The sequence below is a fragment of the Chlorocebus sabaeus genome, chromosome 21, assembly GCF_047675955.1.
Source record: "Chlorocebus sabaeus isolate Y175 chromosome 21, mChlSab1.0.hap1, whole genome shotgun sequence".
In the NCBI taxonomy this organism is placed as follows: Eukaryota; Metazoa; Chordata; class Mammalia; order Primates; family Cercopithecidae; genus Chlorocebus; species Chlorocebus sabaeus.
This window is the reverse complement of record NC_132924.1, coordinates 1462003-1474935: the sequence shown is the minus strand read 5'-3', so window position 1 is coordinate 1474935 and position 12933 is coordinate 1462003.

The window sequence follows — 12933 nt, the reverse complement described above, 5'->3', positions numbered from 1 at the left end:
ACTGCAACCTCTACCTCCTGGGTTCAAGCGATTCTCCTGCCTCAGCTCCCGTGTTGCTGGGACTACAGGTGCATGCCACCATGCCCGGCTAATTTTTTTTTATTTTTAGTAGAGACAGGGTTTTACCATGTTGCCCAGGCTGGTTTTGAACTCCTGAGCTCAGGCAATCTGCCTGCCTTGGCCTCCCAAAGTGCTAGGATTATAGATGTGAACCACCACACCTGGCCACTGTTCTTACCTTTACGATTTCATTTCTCTATTTTTGGTTAATTTGTTATTATTTTCCTAAATTCTTGAGATGATTGTATAACTCACTGATTTTCACCCTTTTTCTTTTCTTCTTTTCTTTTCTTTTCTTTCTTTCTTTCTTTCTTTCTTTCTTTCTTTCTTTCTTTTCTTTCTTTCTTTCTTTTCTTTCTTAGAGACTCACTCTGTCACTCAGACTTGAGTGCAGTGGCATATCTCGGCTCACTGTAGCCTCCACCTCCTGGGTTCAAGTGATTCTTCCACCTCAGCCTCCCGAGTAGCTGGGGTTACAGGCATGTGCCACCATGCCTGGCTAATTTTTGTATTTTTAGTAGAAACCAGGTTTCGCCATATTGCCCAGGCTGGTCTTGAACTCCTGAACTCAAGTGATCTACCTGCCTTGGCCTCCCAAAGTGCTGGGATGACAGGCGTGAGCCACTGCGCTCGGCCTAAATCTACCATTTGTTAAGTGTTTTCTGTTTTCCACTTGTTCTCTACTCCCTTTTCCTTCTGACTTATTTTGTATTAGTTAATATTGTATTGTTTCATTTCTATTCTATATTAGTTGGAAGTTTATATGTAGCAGGACGAGCCACAGACAAAACCTCCCAGATACCGAGTTGTAGAAGGAAGGGCTTTATTCAGCTGGGAGCATCAGGAAGCTACTGCCTCAAAATCCAAGCTCCCTGAGTGCACAATCTCTGTCCCTTTTAAGGGCTCACAACACTAAAGATTTCACATGAAAGCGTCATGATTGATTTGAGCAAGCAAGGGGTACATGACAGGAGTTGCATGCACCGGTGGTCAGAGAGAAACAAAACAGGGCCGCGAGTTTCACTGTGTTCTTTTATGCAGTGCCTGGAATCTATGAATAATATCGGTTTCTAAGTCATGAGTTGATTTTTAACTATTGGGTTTAGGCCAGGCAGGCCCAGGTCTGGTTTCGGGCACCAGGCTGCTTGTCCTTGGTTTTACTTCCTTGTTTTTTTCTTAAAACAGGCACTGAGTATAAAACTATATAAAACAATATGAGAGGGTCTCTCTCTCACCTCATTCCCCCCTTTTGAGACTCTCACTTTTTATTAGTGGGAGTTCTCACTCTTATTTTTGCTACTTATATCTTTTTGTGCAATAGATTGATAGTGATTCGTGCAGTACACTTGTGCTGAAGCATTTTGGTGAACTAAGGTAGCGATGAAGTTCTTTTATCATTTGAAGAAGTACAGGTAGCAAACAAGGGAGCAGTAAGCAGGTTCTTATTACTATTATAACTTTTATTATAAGATTTTTAAATCCTCCCAGTGCTGGCAACTAATTTTTAAACATGGCTTCAGGGTCTGAGGGTTTGTGATGACCAGTTCTAAAGGGGTGCAGCTCTTACTCATGCAGGAGGGGCTGACTTTTCCCTTTTGGAGCCAAACAGGATCTTTTTTATTTTTTATTTTTTTTCAAGTAGTCCAAATGACACAAGACCAGTATTGACATATTTCACATAAACAGGATTCTTGACAGATGTACTCATTTTCTGCTGTGTAACTTTTTTTTTTCTCAATCTGGAGAACCGCATCTCATCCCACGCTGCTTACTGTTTACAGTGGCACAGGTGTCAAATTTTAAGGTTACATTTTTGGGGACCCCTCTTTTTTTCTGTTGTAGCTATTACTTTACTTGTGTCACTTCAAAAAGGACCAGTCCTTAGTCTTATTTTAAAAACTGTGATCATGGGAGGCTTAAAATGAGTCATAACACGCATCAGGTTGGTTATTTCCTGGGCTACATAACTTGGATAGAATGTCATTATACAAACAAGTTTCTTTTAGAGTCCAGGTACACTTATAATAACCATAAAATAATAGAACTGTAGCAATCTTTTGTCCTACCTCAGTGACTTGACGTATACAGTGGGAACAGCCCGCAGTCTGAGGAAAGTCAGTTGAAGTCCTTACTGTACAAGTCCAAATTGTAAGGAAAATGAGTCCTGCACTGAGTTTCCTCATGCTTCAGCCATGCGTGGAACAGTCAGCTGCCGGGTGTGACTGGAGCAGGGCTTGTCGTCTTTTTCAGAGTCGCTTTGCAGGGGTTAGCGAGGCCGCTCCCATCCATGTACAGCTCCCAGCCTACAGATGTTTAAGGATGGTCTCGGAGGTCAGGCCCACTCGAATAAACTGAGTCCCATACTTTTACACAGTTACGTTTAACTGGGCTCTCTGATACCAGGAGCAAAGTGGCAGGTTTAGGGTGTTGCAAACTTCGGTGGTTATGTGGGGATTTTCACAGAGCAAGATTTGGTATCTAGTTAGTCTAGCATTTATTAGCTAATGGTGTCCTTTGTATTTATTAAAATCGCCACAGCATGGGGGGACTTCATGTTTAGGTTTTGCCCAAGAGTTAGCTTATCTGCTTCTTGTGCTAACAGGGCCGTTGCTGCCAGGGCCCTTGGACATGGGGGCCAGCCTTTGGAAACCCCATCTGGTTGTTCTGAGAGATAGGCCACTGGTCTTGGCCAGGGTCCTACAGTCTGGGTTAAAACTCCAATTGCTATTTTTTTTTTTTGATTGATGAAATGCCAGGGTGAAAGGGGCTAAAGCACAGGTGCCGCTCCAGTTATCCGGCAGAGTGCCCAGTAAAGGTCCACCACACACCACCACACATCCCAGTAAAGGTCCACCACACACCACCACACATCCCAGTAAAGGTCCACCACACACCACCACACATCCCAGTAAAGGTCCACCACACACCACCACACATCTGAGTAAAGGTCCACCACACACCACCACACATCCGCTCGGGGATGAACAAGGGCTGACTGATTGATAAGCTCTTGAAAATTCTTAAGCTCATCACATCCCTTCAGGTCTCCAAGGAATGCTAAGTTTCCTCCCTGCCGTGAGAGACATGAAGCGAACTTAGTGTTGGGAGACGGAAGCTGGATGGCCCCTGGGGGCTGACCCGCAGGGACTCTGGGATATAGCAGAGACAGGCTGGCATGACTTATTACTCCAGGCTGTAGAATTCTAGAGAAGAGCTACTGTGCAGCCCACGCCTGGTCGACTGGAGGACCACCTCAGTGGAAGGGGGACAGTCAGAGCCTCTGGCCTGCCATGTGCACAAGCATAACAATTGCTTTTGTTTAACATGCAGATGGAATATTTGATCCATTTCAACAGGCATTTGCATTTTGGTGTGTTGTCTTGATTGCCAAAGTTTGTTTTAAGTCTTTAACTTCTATGATCCTCTAGTAAAATGAATGTTTCCTTTAGCACCTAATTTTATTAGTTTTTAGACCAAAAAAAAAAAAGCTAAACACCATTTTATATTTAATAATTCTTTTTGTATGATTTTTATACCAGATAAGCTAAACTTTACCTTTATATTAGTGTGTTATTAATTTTAATAAAACCTTGTAGACATATTCATCCAATTTTTCATGTTTGAGCATAAGGTAAGATTTTATAGACTCTTGTTAACCTTTTATAATTTTTGTTAAAGAGCAGGTTGATGTTTTAAGAAAAACCTGTTGCATTTTGCATTTTTACTTTAATGTCCAGTTCACAGAAAAACTGGATGATACCTTTTTAACTTTAGCTATTATGTTTACACATAGAATTTTCTTTACAATTAACGTTTTAAAACTTGCCTAAACTTTCAAAACAATATTTTTTTGACCTTTTAATGTAGGTAAAAATCCACATTCTTATGCCTCTTTATAATCTTTTCACTAAATGTATATTTTACTTTTTTATACAACTTGCACATAAACTGTTTTTTCAAGAGTGCTCAGGAGGCCTTATTACTTTTAAATTATATAACTTTTTTTGCATACAGATTTTTTTATAACTTTTTTTCTTTTACAACTTCCACAGGCAATTTTTTTGACATGCCTCAATTTTTGACTTATTACAAACATTTTTTAAAAAAATAACCAGTTAATTTATTTTAGGACAAGAATTTACCATATAACATTCTTTTTATATAAATTCTGCTTCCCCCCCTTTTTTTCCTTTCTTAAAATTTTTCAACATGGTTCTTAGTGGGGTGGGCTTACTTTGCACCTGACCCATGTTTTCCCAAGACAAACTACCACGTTCTCACCACACACACTCACCACAAAACAAAGAACGGGTACAGAGGGCACACACACTTTTATCCTTTATACCAAACCCAAATCAGAATACCGCAAAATTCAAAATCGAGTACCAAGAGATTTAAGCCGAGTCAAAACCAAATCCAAAGTATCCAGCAATTCAAGTCAAGACAAAACCAGAACAAAAGGGTCAATCCAGGCACACCATGGGTGATCAGGCCACGCTTCCACTCAGATGGAGTGGGGCAAGTTCCAAAGACTAGTCTTACCAAGTGTCAGATGTCCGGACTCCAAGTGCCAGTTCCTTCCCAGTGTTCAGCCACGGTGTTAATCCTCCGCGGGGGCCTGCGACGTGCTGCTCTGGTGAGGAGTTCCACCGGACAATTGCCTACCTGGGAGCGCTCTTTGGATCGCGTCACTCAGGCTGGCTGGAGTCCCCCGCAGGGATGCTCCACAGGGCAGGCCTAAGCCGCCTAAGGGGCTGCCTCGGCTGTCCTTCCCAGTCAGGGAACCAAGAAATGTAGCAGGACAAGCCGCAGACAAAACCTCTCAGACGCCGAGTTGTAGAAGGAAGGGCTTTATTCAGCAGGGAGCGTCGGCAAGCTACTGCCTCAAAATCCGAGCTCCCTGAGGGCACAATCTCGGTCCCTTTTAAGGGCTCACAACACTAAAAAAAGCGTCATGATCGATTTGAGCAAGCAAGGGGTACATGACAGGAGTTGCATACACCGGTGGTCAGAGAGAAACAAAACAGGGCCGGGAGTTTCACTGTGTTCTTTTATGCAATGCCTGGAATCTATGACTAATATCGGTTTCTAAGTCATGAGTTGATTTTTAACTACTGGGTTTAGGCCAGGCAGGCCCAGGCCTGGTTTTGGGTACCGGGCTGCTTGTCCTTGGTTTTACTTCCTTGTTTTTTTCTTAAAACAGGCACTGAGTATAAAACAATATAACACAATATGAGAGGGTCTCTCTCCCTCCTCATGTAGACCTGCTGGAATCCATGGCTTGTGTGTTTAATCAGTTTGGGAAAGTTTTCACCATTCTGTCATTAGACGCTGTTTCAGCGTTCCCTCCTGTTCTCTCTCTCTTGGCCCCCAGCTAGTCCCGGCATTCGTGGAGTCCAGGGATGCATGTGTGACAGACAGTTCTGCCCAGCTCGTCCCAGCGTTCGTGGACTCCAGGGACACATGCGTGATGGATCTGTGCACACTGCACTGTGTGTCTTTTGCCCTCTATTCTGTAGTTTATCTTTTAGGTTTATTTTGGATGTTTTCAGATGGTCTATCTTCCAGTTCACAAACTCTCTTTATGTCTAATCTACCATTAAATGCATTCATTGGATTTTTTTCCATTATTTCTTTTTCAGGCCTTTTATTTTAAAATTTTAATAGTTTCTGATTCTCTGCCAAAATTCTCAACCTTAGTTTCTATGTCTGTCAACTCTCAAACATCAAAAGGATCAGAATCCAGTTTAAAAGAGTATATTCAAGGGTGAAGCTGAAAATAGCCATCCGGATAACACAGACTCCAAAGAAAAAGCCGAAAAGTTAAGGTCTCCCTTATATATGCAGAAAACAGAGAACTTTAAAAGGGTTACAACATTTTTCATACAAGGCTGGCTCGTGAGTGATAGCAATTTGATTAGTTATACCTTGTTTGTTTTCTGTTTTCCATTTAGAAGAGCATATTTAGCATACAGACTTACACTATGTGGTGGTCATGAGGTCTCTGTCAGTCAGGGAAGAAAGGCAAGTTAATTCTAACAAAGATCGGGAGGGAAGAGGAAGGGTCTTCCCCGGGCGCCTTCAGTTTTCTACATTTTACAAAACAATGTCGGTCAAGAAAAGGCTGATCTGCAAACAGGGAACAAAGGTTGCAGCTGCCTGTCCTGTGAGTCAGGTCCCGTTGTTGATTCCCGTAAGGGCTCAAAATCATGCGGATTTCCAGGGACCTTGGTTTTGAGTGACTGATTCCTGTGTGTTGTTGAGCATGGTGGGCAAGCGCGGGTCACCTTCACAAGCCTGTCTGAGAACTCCATGAGCTGCGGCCCCACGCGTCTTTCCTGTTGTCTGCTGTTTCTTGATGGCTTTTATGGGTGTGATCTTCTCTCTTTGGGTGCCTGATTATTTTAAATTGTGTGCTGGCTACTGTGTTTGCAAAAGTATTCTTGGAAATTACTTGAGGCCTAGGATTACTTTATCTTCCTCCAGAGAGAGTTTTAGTTTGCTCCTTTGGCACTACTTTTTTGTTTGTTTGTTTGTTTTGAGACGGAGTGTTGCTCTGTAGCCCAGGCTGGAGTGCAGGGGCGCAATCTTGGTTCACTGCAACCTCCGCCTCCCAGGTTCAAGCGATTCTCCTGGCTCAGCCTCTTGAGTTGCTGGGATTACAGGCGTCTGCCCCCACGCCCAGCTGATGCCCCTTGCCCCCAGGAATTCACCCCTCTTTTCTTTATTTGTGGTATTTTATGAAACACACTTGGTTTTGTCAGCGTGTGTGGGATGGGGATCCCTGACCCCAGGAAGGTTCTGAGTGACGGGAGTATCTTTTGTTATTCATGAGGAGGCCTGTGATAACTCCACGGTTATGGCAATGAGGTGGACAGGTGGGCCCCCTGGAGAGGCCCCAGGACGGGAATCCTCAGGGAGACCAGCAGTGATAGGATCCAGGTGGGAAATTTCTGGGAAACGCTGCCCTCCCGGAGAGGGGTCTGGAGACCACACTCTGGAAAACCCCAAGCAACAAGATCCGATGAGCTTCCGGGTTTGAGCCTGAGAGGTGCCAGAAGGGAGGCACGGCTGGAGAGGAGGCTCTGGGCCCTGGGGGTGCCTTGGCCGCCACCCTTCATTGGACTGCACATCTCTGTGGACCCAAAGGAGGAAACTGAGGCACAAAACACAACTTTAGAGTTCACTTCAGCCAAGCTGGGAGCAGCCAGCCGGGACACCCTTCCAGGTTGCCTTGGCTGTGAGCTCCATTCAGCCTTTATTATAAGCAGGTTTTTATTTTTTTTTAACTCTTATTTTAGGTTTGGGGTAACATGTGAAGGTTTACTACGCAGGTAAACACATGTCACGGGGGTTGGTGGTACAGATTATTTCATCACCCAGGTACTAATCCCAGTACCCAGCAGTTCCTTTTTTGCTCCTCTCCCTCCTCCCACCCTCCCCACTCAACGAGACCCTGGTGTCTGTGGTTCCCTTCTTAGTGTTCATAAGTTCTCATCATTTCGCTCCCACTTATAAGTAAGAACATGAGGTATTTGGTGTTTTGTTCCTGTGTTAGTTTGCTAAGAATAATAGCCTCCAGCTCCATCCATTTTCCCACAAAAGACACAATCTCCTTTTTTACAGCTGCATAGTATTCCATGGTACATATGCACCACATTTTCTTTATACACTCTGCCATTGATGGGCATTTAGGTTGATTCCATGTCTTTGCTATTGTGAACAGTGCTGCAATGAACATTTGCGTGCTTGTGTCTTCATGGTGGAAAGATTCCTATTCCTCTGGATATATACCCAGTAATGGGTTTGCTGGGTCGGACGGTAGTTCTGTTTTTAGCTCTTTGAGGAATCTCCATGCTGCTTTCTGCAATGGTTGAACTAATTTACACTCCCACCAATAGTGTACAAGTGTTCCCTTTTCTCCACAACTTCAACAGCATCTGTTATTTTTTGACATTTTAGTCACAGCCATTCTGACCTGTGTGAGATGGTATCTCATTGTGGTTTTTACTTGCATTTCTCTAATGATCGATGGTACTGGGCTTTTTTTCACATACTTGTTGGCTGCGTGTATGTCTTCTTTTGAGAAGTGTCTGTTCTTGTCCTTTGTCTACTTTTTATTGGGATTGTTTTTCTCTTGTAAATTTGTTTAAGTTCCTTGTAGATGCTGGATATTAGACCTTTGTCAGACGCACAGTTTGCAAATATTGTCTCCCATTCTGTAGGTTGTCTGTTTACTCTGTTGATAGTTCCTTTTGCTGTGCAGAAACCTTCAGTTTAATTAGGTCCCACTTGTCAATTTTAGCTTTTGTTGCGGTTACTTTTGGTGTCTTTGTTATGAAATATTTGCCCATTCCTATGTCCAGGATGGTATTACCTAGGTTGTCTTCCATGATTTTTATAGTTTTGGGTTTTATATTTAAGTCTTTAATCCATCTTGAGTTAAATTTTTGTATATGGTGTAAGAAAGGGGTCCAGGTTCAGTCTTCTGCAAATGGCTAGCCAGCTATCCCAGCACCATTTATTGAATATGGAGTCTTTTTCCCATTGTTTGTTTTTGTCAGCTTTGTTGAAGATCAGATGGTTGTAGATGTGTGGTCTTATTTCTGAGATCTCTTCTGTTCCGTTCATGTGCCTGTTTTTGTACCAGTGCCATGCTGTTTTGGTAACTGTAGACTTGCAGTATCATTTGAAGTTGGGCAACGTGATGCTTCCAGCTTTCTTCTTTTTGCTTAGGATTACCTTGGCTATTTGGGCTCCTTTTTGGTTCCATATGAATTTTAAAATAGTTTTTTTTCTAGTTCTGTGAAGAATGTCATTGATAGTTTGGTAGGAATGGCATTGAATCTGTAAGGTGCTCTGGGCAGTATGGCCATTTTAATGATACTGATTCATCCTATCCACAAGCATGGGATGTTTTTCCATTTGTTTGCATCTTCTCTGATTTCTTTGAGCAGTGTTTTAGAATTCTTATTGTAGAGATCTTTCACCTCCCTGGTTAGCTCTATTCCTAGATGTTTTATTCTTTTTGTGGCAATTGTGAATGGTATCGCCTTTCTGATTTGGATATTGATTTGGCTGTTGTTGGTGTATAGAAATGCTAGTGATTTTTGTACATTTATTTTGTATCCTGTAACTTTGGTGAAGTTGTTTATCAGCTGGAGGAGTTTTGGGGCCAACTATGGGGTTTTCTAGATACAGAATCACATTGTCTGCGAATGGGGATAGTTTGACTTCCTTTCTTCGTATTTGGGTACCCTGTATTTCTTTCTCTTGCCTGATTGCTTTGGCTAGGACTTCTAGTACTATGTTGAATAGAAGTGGTGAGAGAGGGCATCCTTGTCTTGTGCCGGTTTTCAAGGGGAATGCTTTCAGCTTTTGCCCATTCGGCATCATGTTGGCAGTGGGTTTGTCATAGATGGCTCTTATTATTTTGAGGTATGTTCCTTCAATCCCGAGTTTATTGAGAGTTTTTAACATGAAGAGGTGTTGGATTTTACGGAAAGCCTTTTCTGCATCTAGTGAGAAAATCATGTGGTTTTTGTCTTTCGTCCTGTTTATGTGATGAATCACACTTATTGATTTGCATATGTTGAACCAACCTTGCATCCCAGGGATGAAGTTTTCTTGTTTGTTGTGTCTCTGCCAGGTTTTGGTGTTGAGATGATGCTGGCCTCATAGAATGAGCTGGGGAGGAATTCCTCCTCCTCAATTTTTTGGAATAGTTTCTGTAGGAATTGTACCAGCTCTTCTTTGTACATCTGGTAGAATTCGGCTGTGAATCCATCAGGTCCTGAAGTTTTTCTGGTTGGTAGGCTATTTATTATGGATTCGATTTCAGAGCTCATTATTTGTCTGTTCAGGGAATCAATTTCTTCTTGGCTCAGTCCTGGGAGGGTGTATGGGTGCAGGAATTTATTCATCTCTTCTAACTTTTCTAGTTTGTGTGTGTAGAAGTGTTCATAGTAGTTTCTGATGGCTGCTTTTATTTCTGTGGGTCAGTGCTAACATTCCCTTCATCATCTGTAATTATGTTTATTTGGATCTTCTCTCTTTTCTTCTTTATTAGTCTAGCTAGTGGCCTATTTTATTATTATTATTTTTTAAAAATCTCCTGGATTTGTTGATCCTTTGAATGGTTTTATGTGTCTCAATTTCCTTCCGTTCAGCTCTGATTTTTGTTATTTCTCGTCTACTAGCTTTGGGGTTGATTTGTTCTTTCTTCTCTAATTCTTTTACTTGTGAATTTAGGTTGTTAATTGGAGATTTTTCTGACTTTTTAATATGGGCATTTAATGCTATGAATTTCCCTCTTAACACTGCCTTAGCTGTGTCCCAGAGATTCTGGTGTGTTGTATCTTTGTTCTCTTTATTTTCAAATAACTTCTTGATTTCTGCCTTAATTTTACCCAAAAGTCATTCAGGGCCATGTTGTTTAATTTCCATGTAATTGCATGGTTTTGAGTGATTTTCATAGTCTTGACTTTTTTTTTTTTTATTGTGCTGTGGTCTGAGGGTATATTTGGTATGATTTTGGTTATTTCATATTTATTGAGAATTAGTTTACATCCAATTATGTGATTTTAGAGTATGTGCCATGTGGCAATGAGAGGAATGTATATTCTGTTGTTTTGGGTGGAGAGTTCTATAAGTAGTTCTATTAGATCCATTTAGTCCAATGTTGAGTTTAGGTCCTGAATATCCTTGTTAATTTTCTGCCTCAGTGACCTGTCTAATACTGCCAGTGGAGTGTAGAAGTCTCCCACTAGTATTGTGTGGGAGCCTATGTCTCTTTGTAGGTCTTGTTTTATGAATCCGGGAGCTCCTGTGTTGAGTGCATATATATTTAGGACAGTTAGGTCTTCTTGTTAAATTGAACTCTCTACCATATATGCCTTTCTTTGTCTTTTTTGATCTTTGTTGGTTTGAAATGTTTTATCTGAAGTTAGGATTCCTACCCCAGCTTTTTGTTTTCTGTTTGCTTGGTAGATTTTCCTCCATCCCTTTATTTTGAGCCTATGAGTATCATTATGTGTGAGATGGGTCTCTTGAAGACAGCATAGTATTGGGTCTTGGTTTTGTATCCAGCTTGCCACTCTACGCCTTTTAAGTGGGGGCATTTAGCCCATTTCTATTCAAGATTAGTGTTGATCTGTGTGGATTTGATCCTGTCCCTGTGCTGTTAGCTGCTTATTATGCTGGTGTGTTTGTGTGGTTGCTTCATAGTGCCACTAGTCTGTGTATTTAAGTGCATTTTTGTATTAGCTGGTCTTTTGTTTCTGTATTTAGTGCTCCTTTCAAGATCTTTTTTAGGCAGGCCTGGTGGTAATGAATTCCCTCAGTAATTCCTTATCTGAAAAGGATCTTATCTCTCCTTTACTTAGGAAGCTTAGTTTGGCTGAATATTGAGTTCTTGGTTGAAGACTTTTTTCTTTAGGAATGTTGAATATAGGCCCCCAATCTCTTCTTGCTTGTAGGGTTTCAGCTGAGAGGTCTGCTGTTAGGCTGATGCGGTTCCCTTTGTAGGTGACCTGCCCTTTCTCTCTAGCTCCCTTTAACATTCTTTCTTTCATTTTGACCTTGGAAAATCTGATGATTATGTCAGACATTTTGGGGATGATCTTTTTGTATAGAATCTTGCAGGGGTTCTCTGCATGTCCTGAATTTGACTGTTGGCCTCTCTAGCAAGGTTGGGGGAGTTTTCACGAATGAGATCCTGAAATACGTTGTCCAAGTTGTTTGCTTTCTCTCCTTCCCTTTCGGGGTTGCCAGTGATTCATAGATTTGGCCTCTTTACATAATTCCACACTTCTTGGAGGTTTTTTCATTCTTTTTTCTTTATTTTTGTCTGTCTTATTTCAGATAACCAGTCTTCAAGTTCTGAGATTATTACCTCAGTTTGGTTTATTCTGCAGTTAATACTTGTGATTGCATTGTGAAATTCTTTTTTAAAGAATGTTTTTGAGAAAGATTCTTACTCTGTCACCCAGGTTGGAGTGCAGTGTCATGATCTTGGCTCAATGCAACCTCATCCTCCTGGGTTCAAGCAATTCTCCTACCTCAACCTCCCGAGTAGCTGAGATTACAGTCACTTACCACCATGCCTGGCTAAGTTTTGTATTTTCAGTAAATATGGGGTTTTACCATGTTGGCCAGGCTGGTCTTGAACTCCTGACCTCAGGTGATCCACCCATCTTAGCCTCCCAAAGTGCTGTGATTACAGGTGTGAGCCACTGCGCTGGGCCTGAAATTCTTGTACTGTGTGACTTGGCTCTGCTGGGATTACAGGTGTGAGCCACCGAGCCCAGCCTGAAATTCTTGTATTGTGTTTCCTCAGCTCTGTCAGATCCATGGGGTTGTTTTTCATGCTAGCCCTTTCGTCCTTCAGCTCCTGTATCACTTTATAGTGATTCTTATTTTCCTTGAGTTGGGTTTTGCTGTCCTCCTGAATCTCGACGATGTTTGCTCCTAGCCATATTCTGAATTCTATTTCTGTCACTCCAGGCAGTTCACCAGCCTGGTGAAGACCTCGTCTTAGAGAGCTGGTGTGGCTGTTTCGAGGACACACAGCACTCTGGCCACTTGAGTTACTGGACTTCTTGGATTGATTCTTACAAGCAGGTTTTTAAAAGTGAAAAAAGGGACAAGAGGCTGGTCTCTGTCAAGCTGCAGATGCAGGTCTCTGTTTCGCAGGATGGGGTTTGTTCAAGTTGTTAAGAATAAGACCTACTTTAAGAGATACCAGGTGAAATTTAGAAGACGATGAGAGGGTAAAACTGATTACTATGCTCGGAAACACTTGGTGATTCAGGATAAAAATAAAGACAACACACCCAAATACAGGATGATCGTTCGTGTAACAAACAGAGAAAT